General features: G+C 37.5%; 1 protein-coding gene across 1 annotated transcript in view; it reads left to right on the top strand.

Moving 5' to 3' along the window:
• Nucleotides 1-4,989: 4,989 nt before the first annotated feature.
• LOC122789302 (broad substrate specificity ATP-binding cassette transporter ABCG2-like) overlaps nt 4,990-17,849 on the top strand; it is a 707,388-nt gene continuing 694,528 nt past the window's right edge. The window contains exon 1 of the mRNA XM_044056623.1: nt 4,990-5,182. The gene's annotated coding sequence lies outside the window, so the exon portion shown is untranslated. The remainder of the gene's footprint in view (nt 5,183-17,849) is intronic.

Genomic DNA, 17,849 nt, shown 5'->3' with positions numbered 1-17,849 from the left:
TACATAAGCTGCCATATTTGCCATCATGTTAAAAACTGCTTAATGCTGACCAAGGGAGCCCGCAGGATTTTTTGCAGGGGGGTGCAAACCCACAGCCCCACCCACATAGCTCTTCCCGCCCCCTGCCAACACAGCCCCACCCAAGTCCACCTACCCCAAGCCCCGCCCACACAGCAATTCCAGTGTCCCATTACTTGGCTATTTCTCCCCATTTGCTGTAGACACTGTTCAAATCTGTATGCATACTGTTTTATGCTTTAGTTCTACAATGATTACGGGCAGTTGGATTTAATTTACAACTTTTATTTCAAACATTATAGCCCAAACACAGACATTTACTAAACCTAAACAAAGCAATAGTCTTACAATGAAAACAGACTTGGCATTAAAGCTTCTCTACTTTTGAAACTCACATTCAATGAAACAGCATTGAAACCCACATTCAAAGAAAATGCATCTGGCCAGTGGCAGGTTATTTACCTTTGAACTGTTTTCAAGCAATAGGCTCCTTGCACACTGTTAGGGCCATGCAAAAGTTATTTGATTTACCTGATTGTCTTAATTATAATATATAATTGAATTATATCCCTTGTATTATACAGCAACACTTGTTTGAGTGTCTCTGCCGAAGTAAAAGTAATCTGAATAATTTCACATTAAAGATATCTGAAACTAATGAAGATGTTGTTGCTAGAAAACAACTGTATATTTCAGTGTTTTGTCTACAAATTTAGTGCCTGCTGCCGTCAACGAATAAATTGCCTATGTTAAATTAAAAAAATGGTAAGCTGGTATATTGCAATAGAAAATGGATGGCAAGCTGAAAAACAGGTTCATAGTTATTAGGCATCTCATCCAAAGGAGGACATCCTCAGGACTGCAGCATACAAATGTACATGCTGTAGGAATAGAACCTCAAGCCTCTACATTAAGATGCAAGTATTCTACTTGTGGTGCTACTAACATAGCTTTAAAACTTTATACCACAATAGTGATACCATTTGCTAAACAAAACAGTTGCACGTTGTAAATAGACTTGGCATGAGCAGCAGTAAACTTCACTTCCCTTAAAACTCACAGTTCCTTGAAAATGCACTTGAAAATAAATTCCACCTGCTAACTCTAACTTGGGCATTTCACTTTCTCTCTCTCTCACAAACATACCACAACACCCCTCAAGGCCTCAACCTTAGTGCAAGAAATATGGACAAAGCCTAAAATAAATAGGGACAGATTATAAATATGGCTCTCAAACTTAGAAAATTACAAGAGTAACAGGATTTGTGTTAGTATGCATTTTTCTAAATGATATGACGTCTAAAACTGAAATGTCTCATTATTTAGCAACTTCAATCCTTTTTAGGAGGAATATGGGGCAAAAATCTGGACATTCTGCAAAAACCTGGACAGCTGAGGGGTATGCTACCTCCCTCATACACACACACACACACACACACACACACACACACACACACACACCAACTTCTTAGTGCAAGAAATACATAAACAGATTTTTTTCAAAGTTACAACAACTGTAAACTCTGTGTGACCATGGTGTTGGTTTTTGACAGAAAGGTATAAAGGAACTCATGGCTATGTATATAGTTGAATCTCTCTGTACTGAACTACTCCCTACCGTGATGCTGCTTTAATAAATAGTGTTTGCATTCAGAAACTTTTACAGTTTTTATACTGAATTTTATAGCTACATGAATTAGAAAATAACCAGTTTCCTTTTCAGAGGCTAAGCTAAAAAGTCCACTCTTTACAAGCACTGCTTCCCCTGGAAAACATCTATATATGCATCATCACAGAGACCTAGTTCAAGATCGATGACAGCACTCCTTTAATGCAGGATTTCAATACCTGCCACAAGTTTAGGCCTACCACCTTAGATGAAAGGGTGATGGTATCTACATATTCTTAAAGAACAATTCATCTCCAGACTTGCTAGGTGAGATAATGACGTGGAATTCCTCTACATCCAACTTAACATTAACAAAACTCCTTACTGTGTCATACCTAACTATAGGTCCCCTCTATGTACCCCATCAGTCCATATCTCCTACCTAACTAATATGGTGTCCCTATGCATTAAGCCAACACCATTATTCTAGGAGACTTCAATCAAGTTTTCTTCCAAAATTGCCATTTTGAGGAGGGATTATTAGGGGAGAGCAACATTTTGAGCCAAAATTGGGGACAATGGAGAGGTTTGGATATTCCTAATTCTACAAAGCAATTTGCACATACCTCTCAACCTCTTAATGCAGGAAATCTGGACAAGGACAAATATTGGGGGAACACACAAACACCACTAAAAATTGCTCTTGTATAAACTTAAGACAAGTGATAGAATAACAGGTCTTGCATTAGCATACATTTTTCTGAAGGTTATGACTTCTGAAACTCAATGTCTGACATTTAGTGACTTCATTCCTAAATTATTTGCTAGAAAATCACAAATTGTATGAGGAACAAACCAAAAAATAAGAAGCAAATATCTATTCATTCTACAAAAATATGGACAACTAAGAGGTATAGTTCAACCGAGGCTGTCTGAGTTTGCTACCCCCCCCCTCACAAAATCATGGTCGAATGGAGCCTCCCCCCCTGCAGCCATTCCAATGTCCCATTCCTTGGTTATTTTGCACCATTTACCATAAACACTGTAATGTGCATACTGCTTTACTTCTGCGATGATTTAGATTTCATTTGAATGTTTTATTTTGCATTTTACAGCACAAACCCTAATAGATATCTGTTAAGCAAAGCAATGCAGTGTCACAATGAAAATAGACTTAGCATTAAAACTTCTCTGCCCTTGAAACTCACATGCATTGAAACAGCATTGAAACCCACATTCAAAGAAAATACATTTTGCCAGTGGCAGATAAAGATTAACTTTGGGCTATTTTCAAAATCATAGGCCCCTTGAACATGAACCATACACATGCTCTTTGATACACCTTCCTGACTGCATTACATTATATTCCTTGTACAATATAGTACACTTGTTAGAGGGCATTTTAAATGTATTGTTTTGAGCATTTTTCCAGTAAACAATGAAACAAAATGCATACACCAAATGACAAAACTGCCCAATTCAGAACATTTCCATCATAAAAAGTCTACTCAGCCTTCTATAGTCCACCAGTATCAGTAAATATGCACAATCTCTGAAGTAGTAAAATCCACATTAAAGAAATCTGTAACTAATAAAGAGGTTGCTGCTAACAAACAACTTTATATGTCATTGTTTCATCTACAATAAAGTGCCTTTTGCCCTTGAAGAATAAATTGCCTTTGTTGCATGTATTAAAAAAATGATAAGCTAGTAATACCACAATAGGGAATGGATAGCAAACTGATAACAGGTTCATAGTTACTAGGTATCTTTGCCAAAAAGGACTGCAGCATCCACCCCTTTTATAACACAGTACAGTATGAGCAATGCATCTATCTACTGTGGGAGTAGAACCCACAACCTTGAGCATCAAAAGCAACCTGTTGTGCTATTAACAATGCAAGCAGACTAAGCATAAGCAGCACTAAATTTTTGTTCCCCTGCAGCTCTCAGCTCCTTGTAAAATCTACTCGACACTCAGCTGTATCTCTGAACTTTTCAGCACAAGAAATCTGGAAAAAGCCAAAATTTATTGGGGGGGGGGACAAAAGGCCAAAAACCAGGGACACATTTTAAACATTGCTTGTATAATGTTGGAAAGTTGTTAGAATAAAATGCTGCGTTACCACCATACATTTCGCTGCCACATCTTGAACCCAGGGGACCCTGTGCAAAACAGAGCAACATACCACTATGCCAAATAAGCTGTTTTGTGAAAGAGGAAGATGGAAACTTAAATGGCTACCATCTAGTGAATCCAGTTCTCACCATAGCACAGCTGTCAACCTCTTAGCACAAAACACCTGAACAAAGCCAATAATGGGTAAATACAGCCCCCAAACAGTCAGTGAATTCAGTTCTCAACATAGCTCTCATCAACCTCTTAGCAAAAAACAACCGGACAAAGCTAGTAATGGGGGAATATAGCCCCCAAACATATTCAGTTCTTACCATAGCTCTCAACCTTAGCACAAAACCTGGATGAAGTCAATAATGGGGGAATACAGTCCCAAAAATAGGGACAAATTTCAAATAACTATCTTATACATTGCTAGAATAAAATCTTTTGTGTTACCATGCACTTTCTGAAGAATATGAAGTCTGATATTCAAATGCGTGTCATTTTTAACATTTGTTAACCAGGAAAGTCTGACTTGGAACAAAAGCTAACTTTTAGTAGGTAAGGCACCCCAGCCAAGAATCAAACCAGAGAACATGTAGCTGTCAGGCAACAATGCTACCACTGCATCAATCCACTACTGGCTTTGCAAGGGCACAAAAATACAGAAACCACAGATTTTATGAAGAACAGAAGCAACCAAGGTCAACAGTCTTTTCATATGGTAATCCATTAGCAGGAATTAAACATTAAAATGTCACCATTTAATGTCAAAGGCAATTAAAAGACTGCCAACTTACATATTCTTTTTCAGATATCTGTGGATGAACATGGAGACATTGTGTACCATCTCCTGAATGCTGGTCAACCCCTCAATTAAGCTATAAAGGAAAAAAAAAAAAAAAAAAACGTTTCTCATTCTAACTCCTAGCAGCATCTGCTGCAGCTTATTTTATGTTTTTTCGACTGATTTTTTATTATCTTAAGTGTTTACTTTATTATAGGCAAAGTCTAAAATTTAATTTATTCTTCAGTTTATCGAACCTACCACACACAGTAAGCCCAAAGGCCAAATGGCTTGTATGGATGCAGTTTATCACCTCCTCATAGTTACTGAAATTCTATTCAGTCTGTTTTAGTCATTTTTTTGCCATAGACCCTTAAAATACTGATTTCTATTCTAAAAAAGGAACTGCACATTCTAGACAAAATGGCTTATCTCTGATGTAGCTTTTCTACATTTTCTTGAAAAACAGAATTTGCTGAACATAGTTATTAATTAACAGACCTGTACTAGCACATGATGTATCTGGTAATAAGGTTTTATTTATTGCAGTACATACTGCTTTGAGAGTTCATTCTCTCACATAATCCATGTTGTTTTGCAATGAGCCCTATTGAAAGATGCCACAGAATTTCTCTTGCAGTGGAATGAGGTATGTAATATACAGCTACTTTTATACTTTATTTGAAGCAGGTACAATAAAAATGTGGAGCTAAGCAGAGTACCATGCCTACAAACAGTTGTCTGTGCAATTTGTTTTTCAAGAAATATTTTCTTTTTTTTTCTTTGAGCCAACTGATAAACTGATATTAAGGGCTACTAATATAAACACAATGAATCTCAGGCAAATGCATCATTCTGTAAACTAGCTCAACATTATATATTAATAATTCATGGGAGGTAAAGGGGAAGAAAAGTGTTTTGATAAAAAATAAAGAAAGACTATATTGTTAAGGGATGATCTGTCATTAGAAAATAATGAATGAGCAACTGTATGCAGAAGTAATTTCATCTGTGTTGTTAGACTATTTTGCAGTAATACATGAATGTGTATGGATACTTTTTGACGTGAAATGGTCTAAAGCTCATGAACATGGATTTTGACTACAGTGAATGCACTGTGAATGGCTAAGGAGTCTGCAGCCATCTGCAGTACTTTCACTCCTTTCTTAGCATGCTACAGATATGCTCAGTTAAGCTGATAAGGAAAATATTCAGATAAAATTAAATGGAGTCTTATGCATTATAGTTATCACAGTAATACAGTGTAATCTCTGCCCATCTGTTCTCCTGTGACATACCTTGCCATTTCTGCTCACTAAAAACTTTATAGCCACTGCTTGTCAACCACATAGATGTATTTATGTAACAATACCTCACAAAAAAAGAAAAATATATATCAGTGATGCAACAATGAAGGAAACTATAATACTCAGGTTTTATGCTTACAAAAAAGATAGTTAAGGCAAGCACTGGCAATTATAATTATTATGTAATGGAAATTAGTTTTGCATTTTTTGTATGCACAATATAATTTAAATTAGAATGTATTCCTTTAAAATAACATGTCTATGACAAAGTATTTTTGGTTACACCAAACTTGCCAATAACAAGAATAGCTACTGTAATGCCCTTGCTGGTTATCTAAGTTTGGTTATGGTATTGCCACACCCTAGGCAGAGTGGTTCGAAAACCTTGAACCATAGCTCTATTCATACTGTCTTTACTCTGGTACTGGCCCTTCTAGCCATGGCAGTACCTGTTCAGGCACAAAGCAGCACTCCAAGCTGGTCTGGTAAAGAAACTAAAATCATGCTCTATCTTCTGAAGGAGTCATATCTGGAAATGATCAAGTTGATCACTAAAGGCATTTTTTAGAAGAAAATAGATAGCTGGCAGGACTTGGATGAGTACCTGGAGACCCTCACAAGAATTACCGTCTCTGGTCAGTAGAATTGTGACAGGTACAATGACCAGAAGAAATGTATGAAGAACATCTGGCTGAGAGGGTAAACCAGGTAGTCAGGAAGACCAGAGTCCTATAGTGAGTATAAATATTTGGGGGGGGGGGGGCATATTTAACATGGGTAAAACATTTAAGGACATGACTTTATCAGAGTATTTGATTGAAGAAAAATGTGCACCTGCATTAATTTATCTACACTGTTATTATAATGCTACAAAAACATAACATATACAGAAGTACATCAGCATAGACATATGTAATGCTTGTAAGATTACACTGACTGTACAAAGAAAAATGTAAGATGCATATTTGTAAAATAATATTATGCATATACATGTCAGAAAAGCACAGGTATACATTTGCATAAGTACTCTTAACAACTAGTTTTCCATCTCTGTAGGCAGGAAGAAAAAATAAAAGAAAATGTTTGAATTTCCATACTTTAATTTATTATAATGTTAAGTAAGGTACTACTAATATTAGAAGCAGACTTTTTTTATGTATGCCATGAATTATTTACAAATGCATTAGTTGAATGACAAAGTCCTTTCTTTTCAAATATGTAACTGCACATACAACATGGCTGAAGTTAGTCAGATACCATATCCTCGTCAGAATAGTGGTGGGGGAATGGTAGGGGTGCAGCATTGTGAAGTACACATCCAGCACATGCTTCACAGAAATATAAACAATATTATTAGTTCTGCATACATTTTTAAATCAGCACCTTATATATTTAGAATTGAAAACTATTAAGTACACTTTTGAACAGCTTAGGGAATGAAAACTTCCATAACTTTAAAACATTGTTCTGTGACTGCACATTCATGCTGAAGTAAATTTATAGACTTAAATGTAAAGCATAAATATTTTAAGAAAACATTCCACCAAAGTTATCTACTTTTGTTTAATACTGACAGTAAATGGGAGATTAACAAGTTATGAGAATGCAGATAGTATTGTTTGAATAAATGCATGGTTAAACAAATAAGGCAATGAATACACTTACTTAAAAATTAAAATGGTATACTTAGATATAAATGGCAAAAGTGAGAATTACAGATAAACAAGAATTGTTTCATTTCTTCTCATTGCAACTGAGGCCACAGTATTCTATAAAAGGAGAGAGCAGGAGTGGCAATTATAGAGGTTGACCTAGACTTCTGGTATACTAATACTGTGTTTAACTGACTTCTGGTATACTAATACTGTGTTTAACTGATTTCAACAATATATATACATATATATATGTGTATATATATATATATATATATATATATATATATAGAGAGAGAGAGAGAGAGAGGAAATAATTAATAGAAAGTTATGGAGAATTATCTGAAGCAATATAATACTTTCAGTAAAGAGACAGATGTGAATGCATAACTGCAGTATTTCTGTCTAACTTTATTGCTGTATCTAATTAATGTACTGATAGATCATGGTAAATGAAGAAATAGATTTCACAACTGCATTACTGCAAGCAAGAGTGTGACAGAGTTCTGTATACAAGTGAAGAAAAAAGGTCTATAAGCACAAAATTGAAAGATATTTGTAACTGAAGGAATGCACACACACACACACACACACACACACACACACACACACACACACACACACACACACACACACACCCCTTACTCACTCTGACAAGCGTCCCTGTTATCTCCCGTGAAGTCCTCAGCTAAAGTAAACCCATCATAGCTCCGTTTCACTGCTCGCTGATCTGACTCCATCTTCAGTCCTCCTCCTCGCAGCTAAGGTAAATCCATCGCAAACCTGAAACCGTCTGTTTCAGTTCCTGCTCTTTGAGAAATCTGACCATTATTTTATGGTAAATAGGGAGAGACAGACATAGAAATAGACACTGGTAAGTAAGATTCTGGTAACAGAATGAAGAAAATGAGTCAAATTTGAGGTAAATTTGGCCTCCCAGGCCAGGGACAACAACAAACCATTCTTTGGCTATGTCTGCAACCTCAAAGGCAGTACATAATTGTGATCAGAGCTCATTGTAAATGGAGTCACCTGTTCTGAGCCAGAAGATATAGCAAATCTACTGGCCAATAAATTAATCTCCAACTTTACCCCTCTCTCCCCCTCAACTTTGCCTCAAGAAATACCATCAAATATAGCTCCCCCTGCTATCACTAGGGAACAGGTCCTTAATGCTCTCTCTAAGGCCAAGAACATTGCATCAGTGGGCTCAGACATTATTCCAGGATGCCTTCTAAATAGCATGAAATATGACCTATCATGCCCTCTGGAATTGCTATTGAACTGTAGCCTCCAAATAAGCTTCATGCCTCATGAATGGAGAACAGCAACAGTCATCCCTCTGCAGAAAAGTAGGCCATTTACAGACCCTGGAAACTACAGACCCATAAGTCTCACTAGTCTTGTATGTAAAGCCATCAGAAGAATTATCATGGAAATGATCAATAGTGATATAGTAAACTTCCAGACACTGGACCCAACTCAGTTTGTTTTCGTCAAGGGCAGGTCATGCCTCCTCAACCTGGTGGATTTCTTTGAGAAGATCACCAAAGTAATGGATGAGGGCTAAATGATTCACACTGCCTACCTTGACCTGGCCAATGCATTTGACACAACACCCCACTCGGGCATTGTTGACAAACTCAAGAGGTTAGGTACAAACCCATATGTCACCTGGTAGACAGCCAACTGGCTCACAGACCGGACCCAGGAAGTTAGAATCGGGGAGTCCACCTCTACAAAAAGGCCATTCACAAGCAGAGTCCCTCAGGGATTGATCTTTGGACAGCTCCTTTTTGGCTTTTACTTCTCTGAGGTCACGGCCACTGTCACTGGTCTCTGGCTGACTAAATTTGCAGATGATTGCAAATTAGGAGCTGTCATTGAATACCACACTGACACAAATGTTCTCTAGCAAGAGCTGACACAGACAAACAATTGGTGTTAGTGCCATGGACTAAAATTAAATGCCAAGAAATGCAGAATAGTATCCTTCAGGAAGTCATCCACCCATGGTAACTATCATATTGACAACACTCCCCTTAGAGTTGACTGAGTAGGCAGGGACTTAGGGACACACATTGTCAGTAATCTAGCTTTTAACCGTCATGTATCTACAGCAGTGAGGAAATCATTCTATGTTGCAGAGCTTATAAACAAAGGTTTGACATCTAAGTCCAAGGAAGCCATTGTTTCACTGTATTCGACATTCATCAGACCTATCATTGAGTACAACATCCCTTTTGGTAAGTACCAAAGCAGGCATATCCAACAACTGGAACATCCATACAGATTACTCACTAAAAGAATACAAGGCATAAGTAAAATGTCCTATGCAGACCGCCTCAAGGCCCTATTCCTGTATTCTGTCTCCTACAGGCTTTTGAGGGGAGATATATGCCTGGCATACAAGGCATTGTCATACCCCACCCTGATGGACCTCCTTAGTATTCACAGAACAAACAGCACCAGATATACCTGTTCTAAAGACTTGGATCTTGCCAGTGATATAAATATGACCTGCTGGAGAGACAGGTATGTATCCCAGACACTACTCCATGTCTGGGACAGGCTCCACATCGATGTGAAGCAGAGTTCTTCCCTAACCTAATTCAAGTGCAACTTGGGCGATTTGATGGGGAACAGGAAATTCATCCCTGGTTTGGCACCTATGTCTCTAATGGACACAGGCAACCTGTAAATGGTTAGTCTCCAAAGCCCCTACTTGTAAATGTTTCATCTCTCAAGCCCCTGTTTACAATTATCAAGGGTATCATAACTTCTCAGAGATTTGGGATGCATGGCTAGGCTTAAAAACGCCTTGTGGTCATTAGCCTTGTTAACGCCTATGAACCTAAGATCAACAGTGTGTGCCTTCTCTATTACCCTTTCTGGGACCCCAATTCACAGTGATCCAGTTCTGCAAAGGAGTAAGAGAAACAGAAAAGTATACAAACCTAAAAGATATATTGACAAAAGAGAAAAGTAAAAGGAAAGTTGTTTACACAGTCAGATAGGAAATGAGACCAAAGCTTTCTGAGAAACAAATGAAATACAAGTAGAAGCAACGAAGCAGAAAATGGATAGATAATGTACATTTACATTCTGCTGTGCAGAGAAAGACAGGAAGAGCACAGGAAAGTAAGATATGAATATTCCAGAAGTATGCAGTCTGAGGGAATGAAGGAAAAGAAGGATGGGAGTAGTTCAAATTCTGAGTAATGGCAATAAAATAGAGAAGCAGAGGCAAGTATGCACATACACACACACACACACACACACACACACACAAACACACACGTTCTTAAGATCTTAAGCATAAGAAAATGATTAAACCTTAATAGTTTACATTTACATTATCAGTCTAATGTTATCAGACATATTAATAGCTGTATTTTTTGTTATGGGAATAGTTCATATTCTGAGTAGTGGCAATAAAATAGAGAAGAAGAGGCACAAATGCACACACACACACACACACACACATACACACACACCTTACTCACTCTGACAAGCGTCCCTGTTATCTCCCGTGAAGTCCTCAGCTAAAGTAAACCCATCATAGCTCCGTTTCACTTCTCGCTGATCTGACTCCATCTTCAGTCCTCCTCCTCGCAGCTAAGGTAAATCCATCGCAAAACTGAAACCGTCTGTTTCAGTTCCTGCTCACAAACCTGAAACTGTCTGTTTCAGTTCCTGCTCGTAAAACTGAAAATGTGTGCCCTGCGCGATGATGTCAGCACACATCTGTGCCTGGACTTGAAGGGCGTTCTTAAAGAAGAACGCCCTGAAAATAAAATTTTTTTTTTTAATTTTAAACTAAAAGAAGATTAACTAGTCAGCCGATTCCAGGGGGGTGCAAGTGCACCCCCTTGCACCTGCCTGCGGGCGCCCCTTGCGTATAGGAACAAAGTCCAAGCTATAAACCAATTTGCTCTTCCTGTTCTAACATACAGTTTTGGGGTGACTGGCCCCAAAAGGTATTGGATCAGTTGGACAGGAAAACAAGGAAACTGTTTCACTCTTATCAAATGATAATATAAAAATTAGTGTATCAGTATTATGTATTCCTCTTTCTGAAGGAGCTATTAGCTTCCTCAAAATTGATTACATTTATAGGACTGCATACACATCTGTTGAACTCACCAGATGCAAACCTAGTGAAAGTTTTAAAACATGAGGAGAACAAGTTTAAGATGACTTCTCTGCTTTAGCAGAAGCATATCTGGATCAAGTGGGATTAGAAATCAAACCTGAAGTAGGCAAAAAAAGGCAGCAACTAAATGTGACAAAAAGCAAAATAAAGAACATAAGGAGAAGGACCAGATGAGAAGGCAAGAAACGTGGAAAAGGCATAAATATATGCAGTATAGAAAACTGGTGTAACAACCTTGTATCGATCAGGATCTGATGCAGGAATGGATAAGGTATTGAAATTAAACTAAAAGATGAAAGGTTAATATTGCAGCCCAGGATATTGGACTACATACACATTGGTTTACAAAGTCCATTGATGTTGGAGAAACAGACATGCAGTTTCTGTAAAACAAAACTAGAAACGGTCACATATCTTGTTGCTGGTTGTGACACACTAATGGCAGAGGGCCTGTATACTGAAGGCCATAATAATGTGACAAGACTGTTGAATTGGGGATTGTGCAAACATTACAATACTGAAGTAGCTTAAAAGCATTGGAAACATGAGCCACAAAGCGTTATAGAAACTGCTAAAGTTTATTTCACATGGGATCATCCATTACAAACAGTCCAAAAAATAGATGCAAGAAAACCAGATATAGTAGTCCATGAAAAAACAAAAGTAGCATTGATCATTGCAATTGCTACACCCAGTAATTACAGTGTCTTACGTACAGAGACACAGTCGTAAAATACCAAGATTTACGGGCAGAAACAAGAGCAATGTGGAAGAAGTATACCCAGACAGTTACAATAGTAAGTAGTAAGAGCAATGGGTCTCATAAAAAGAATTTACAGTTTGTGTAAATATGCTACTGATGCATGTAACTCCACTTGAAATACAGCAGGAGTCAGTTCTGGGAACATTGCAGGTATTGTGAAGAGCACTTTTTTGGCTAACAACAAAGATTGAAACAATATTAATTTCACAAACTTTTATCATATGTTGACTTTAGTAATGGGTTCCATTCTTGTCATGCTATTAGAAAACCAAAAGACTTGGAGAAATTTAACTGTGAAAAACTGTGCTAAAAAGTTAATTATAAGGTGCATTGTTTTTCATGCTAACCTACTAAATCATTCCCTATTCAGTTACTTTTGGAGTGGACTATAACATACCTGGTGTGTTTTTTTTTGTTACATTAGTTGCATGTCCAATTGCTATGATCTTTGATGTGTATATATATTAAACAGTCGCTAAAACTGGTGGAAAATGAATTCATGTTTTCACTTTGCTCTGGAGGCCATCTTGAAGTAGGAATATATTAGTAAAATGACTGCCACATTACCAGCTTTGCTTATTGACCAAAATGACTGACCGTGTTGAATTCTTATTTGCCCTTTCCCTCCTACACCAGGTGGAATGGCTTTACACTGATTTATATACAGAAAATGGGTCATACAAGGAGAAAGACCCTCTATACCTGCATGAAGTGCAGTTGAGGGATCGCTACCCAGCAGAAGCAAGTTGTTTTGCCATAAGTCACATTTTTCATAACTTTGTCTGCCAGGTTACATTTGTCAGAGTAACCTAAATCCATTAAGTATCTGTTAAAAAAAATACATATATATATATATATATATAAAAGCTTTGCTGCTTAGGATTGCAGCAACCCAGTCCACCTCCACTACCACCTGCAGGCTTATGTCTTTCAACTGTCCAAAACATTTGCAACAAAGTCAATTTGAGGTAGCCACTAAAGAATACCTGTTAAGCCAATGGATCCCCCCCCCAAACATCTTATCAACCCAAACTTCATGCCACTATCTCCTCCCCACTTATGTTACTTTCTCTAACTTCCTAGACCTAGTCTTGCATTAATTACTCTAAATCTTATCCTAAGCACATTACATATCTACCTTTCTGAATGATGTAAGATTCTGTCCGATTGACATAACTATTATTATTCTATTGTAAATCCTTGTTTTTCATGTATATTTTTTCTTTGTATATTCTATTTAATCTTGCTGTTGATTGTTTACTTATGTAAATGATAATCTGTATAACCTGTGGAGTTTTTCTCCCTGGGCCTCCGCTGAAAAAGGGCTACTTAGCTCAGTTGGACAAACCTGGTCAACAAATGTAAAATAAATAAATAAAAACTGGAGCCAAAACCAGAGTAAGTCCAGAGGAACTTTGTGGTTCAGCCCTCACTACCCATGAAACCAAATTCAGGGACTAGAACTTGTAAATTTCATGCAGCCCTCATCTGCAAACCTTCTCATTTGTTGCACTGCAGTGAGTGCATAACGAGGATCAAACGAAGAATGAGATATTTAAATTAATTCTACTACATTCGAGCAAAATGAGACTGGTGCTTATATGCTAGAAGAGGTCTTCATTCTGTAAAGGTTCAATTTACTGTGCTTTACAAATAGAAATATAAATCCGATTTGCAGAGTTGATTCTTCTTAATTTTTGGAAGCTTTTACTTTAATGTGCTGTAATGCACTGCATAACATAGTGGAATATATGCATCCTCGTGGCTGCCTCACAACTGTGTTTTGCAGTTTTGTCATACCGCAATGAAATGCTGTAGGCGGACCATCATCATGTGTGTGTGTGTGTGTGTGAACGCGTGCACATGCACCTTTGTATATATGTGTTTTTGCATGTTTGTGCATTCCGGCATGCACACTGGCGTGTTCCATTACAGGTAATACAGAGATGGTGTACCAAGTTGAGACTGTAGCACACTGCTAAGGGTTTCTCTCTTGGGTGTTGTGTGATACTGAGTCTTGAGAACTGCTTTGGCCAGTGAAGAGTAAACAGGGACAGAGAGAATATTCCTCTGTGCCTTTTCTGCATAGGAGGGATTGCCAGACACCGTGAGCTGTACAGGCATAGACAACCTGCCACATAGGCTGAAACATCACATATGAACTAAACAAAAGGTAACTCAGGCTGCGTAGAAACTGACTTTATTTCATATCCTAGCCTGTTCTTGGGGGTTAAAAGTGCTTGTGTCTTTAATAATATCTTGTACCTGTTTGAAGGGATATGAGAAGACATGTTTTGAGGAAGGAAATGGAATTTACATGGGTGAAACTACTGTGACAGCTTCAGATCAGTGCATAACAGAATATTTGAAACCTTCCAGATGATATGAGGGATGCAGTATCTTTTCCCAGTATTCTACAAAATTTTAGTGCTGTACAGCATGAGAATAGTATGAAATTTTAAGAGTTTAACTGGCTGAATTTCTTTGAAACAGAGGCACTGTATTGAAATAAAGGCACTGTGTGCAGCATTTAATGCAAAGGCAGTAAGGACATTTTTGTTGTTTTAGCATAATTAGCATAATCCAGAAAAACAGACAGTCATGGCTAAGAGCATATTTTGTGAAAAGATATGTGGTTTTCATCACAAATAATTAAAAACTGTGACACCTCAAGGCATATTATGAACTCTGATGATCTTTTAGTTTGTGTATAATTTTGTGCATCAGATTACACGCTGATGTGTATAACTTTTAAATGCATCAGATTGCATATAGACATACATACAAACACAAAAATGTATCTCTCTGTGGCTTTTTTGAATATTTAACATAAGGTTTTTCTTTGCTTAGAGATGCTTTTTAGCTGGGACTTAAGCACAGCATCCCTTTCAGAAAAATATAGATAACAGTTTATGAAGTGTAGGACCATTTGAAGCACTTGACTCTGCCTTATACTGTACTGCAGTCAGGAATTCTAATCCTACAAAGCCACTGTATGCATGCCCAGTCAAGAGCTTTTTGCTTCATTGATGATACTTTATTTTGTGGTGTTTTTTTTTTTTTTTGTTAATGTTTAATAACCCAGCAGTCAACGTGTTATACAATAACTAGAACAGTCATGTAGTGCTAACAGGCTAATCTTATCTTTCCTAAGGAATTGCCAGTACACATGATAAGGAAACGACATCAGCTTTATTTATTGACTCCAGGCAAAGTCCAATGGTATAAATCATAGCCAGGAAAGAAGATTATTGTAGAGATTTCATTACCAGAAATATCAAGTGGAAGATACAGTAGGTAAGGTAAATTCCCCCGATATTAGAAAATGACATCAAATAATCAGCAGTATTCAGAATTTCATTTAGATAATAATGAACATTGTATTATTGTAAAAGGAACTATGCTGAATTTGAAAGACAAACAGCAGTGGCAGGGAGAAATGTTATTTTCAAAAGATTCTAGCATTTGAGAGAGACTGTACATGCAAGATAATCTTAACGCAGTCACATAAATAATAGCATTGCAGATACTGATGTATTATTAATTAGGACTGTAATACTGCAACAGTCATTGACAAAGGATCTAGGCAGTTTCCTAAATACATAGGTTATAATTGCTACTGTGATTGTAGATTAACAGAGCGTAATATAATTTTTTCAATGTACGTTTGGGCAACAATTTCAAGTTTGTGTCCTACAGACTGTACTGCACTGTGATTTCTTGCCATCAGCTAAGCGTCCTGATGTCAGCAGACTGTAAAATCACTGCATACTTACTACGGGACACTTACACCCTACAGCTTATTTCATGTATGAAGAAGCAGTCTGTCTGCTGTCTTTTTTTATTCATGGTATTTCTGACATTGGTGCAGGGGTCTGTGTTGAGTCCTAAGGTGTAAGATCCATGTGTCATCCGTAAGATGCATTGTCTGCACCACATTCTTGTTCATTTCTAGCCATCTTCTGTTCTGTAGAACTGCATAAACCCACAATTCATTAATCAGATAATGAGCCGCACATCTAGCCTCAAATATGAAAGGGTTGTAAGCACTTCCGATTTTGTGAGACAAAGCCTCAAAAATTTTGGACACAGGTTTCTGCAGGATTGTCATCCTAGTAAATATGCTATTCACATTTGGAGGAAGAACACATCATTGTTGTTTGAGAGAGTCTGTACTCTCTTTGTTATTATTACATATATGTGTGTGTATGCATGTGTGTATGTATGCATGCGTGTGTATGCATGCGTGTGTATGCGTGTGTGCATGTATGCATGCGTGTGTATGCATGCACGTGTGTGTGCATGCATGTGTATGTATGCATGCGTGTGTGCACGTGTATGTGTGTGCATGCGTGCGTATGCATGCGTGTGTTTGATTCTACTTCACAAGATCGAAGACTCATATATTTGACTTTCATAAGAACGAGACCAAATCAGCGAAATTCCAGATAACTGAAAGCTTACAACCACAAAATTTGGAACATTGAACAAGTGAGCAGAAGTCTGTTCATCACTTAAAGGCACAGTTCTACAACAAAACACTGCCTACAGCAATTAACTATTGCCAGTTTGAAATGGAGATCGCTGCACAGTGAGGAACTGGAAATTTACCCTTTTCTCACTGTAGTGAAATCTTGGAGTTGGCATATATAATTTAGGGATGGTGTGGGGGAGCACATCCCCCCACATGGGGGGGTGCAGAGGGGCCTGCCCCCCTGCAAAACCGGTGATAGTTATTTGCTGTAGAACTGTGCCTTTAAGTGATGATCGGACTTCTGCTCACTTGTAGAGTTCAATGTTCCGGGTTTCATGGTTGTAAGCTTTTGGTTATCTGGAGTTTCGCTGATTTGGTCTCATCCGTATGAAAGTTGATTACATGGGTGTTCGATTTTGTGAAGTAGACCTGTGTGTGTGTGTGTGTGTGTGTGTGTGTGTGTGTGTGTGTGTGTGTGTGTGTGTGTGTGTGTATGTATGTATATATAATGTATATATATTTTATATATATATATATATATATATATATGTGTGTGTGTATATGTATATGTATGTGTGCTACTTCATGAAGTTATAGTTAGTATTTTTCCCCTACTTTCAAAATGCTACATGCTTTGTTCTAATATCTGATATAAAATCTCATTTCTGAATTGTGTGTGTTTAAATTAATTACTCATTTCATTTATATTATTTCTCTGTGAATGCCCACCTTGGATGCATATTTTAGCAAATTCCAAGGGAGGAAAAGAAACTGCACAGTCACCAACACAAATAGCAGGATGTGAGAACACTTAACTCTCCCCACCTCAAGCATACAAAAACAGGATGCACAGACTCGCTGACTCAAAGTAAATATGTAGGAGAAAGAGAAAATGACACAAACATTCAACCCATGCCATATTAAACATATAAAATAGGATGTACAGACTTGCTGACTCAGAGGA

Source organism: Protopterus annectens, chromosome 14.part0 (genome assembly GCF_019279795.1).
Source record: "Protopterus annectens isolate FY-2018-M chromosome 14.part0, PAN1.0, whole genome shotgun sequence".
NCBI lineage: Eukaryota > Metazoa > Chordata > Ceratodontiformes > Protopteridae > Protopterus > Protopterus annectens.
This window is presented reverse-complemented; position numbering and strand designations above follow the sequence as displayed.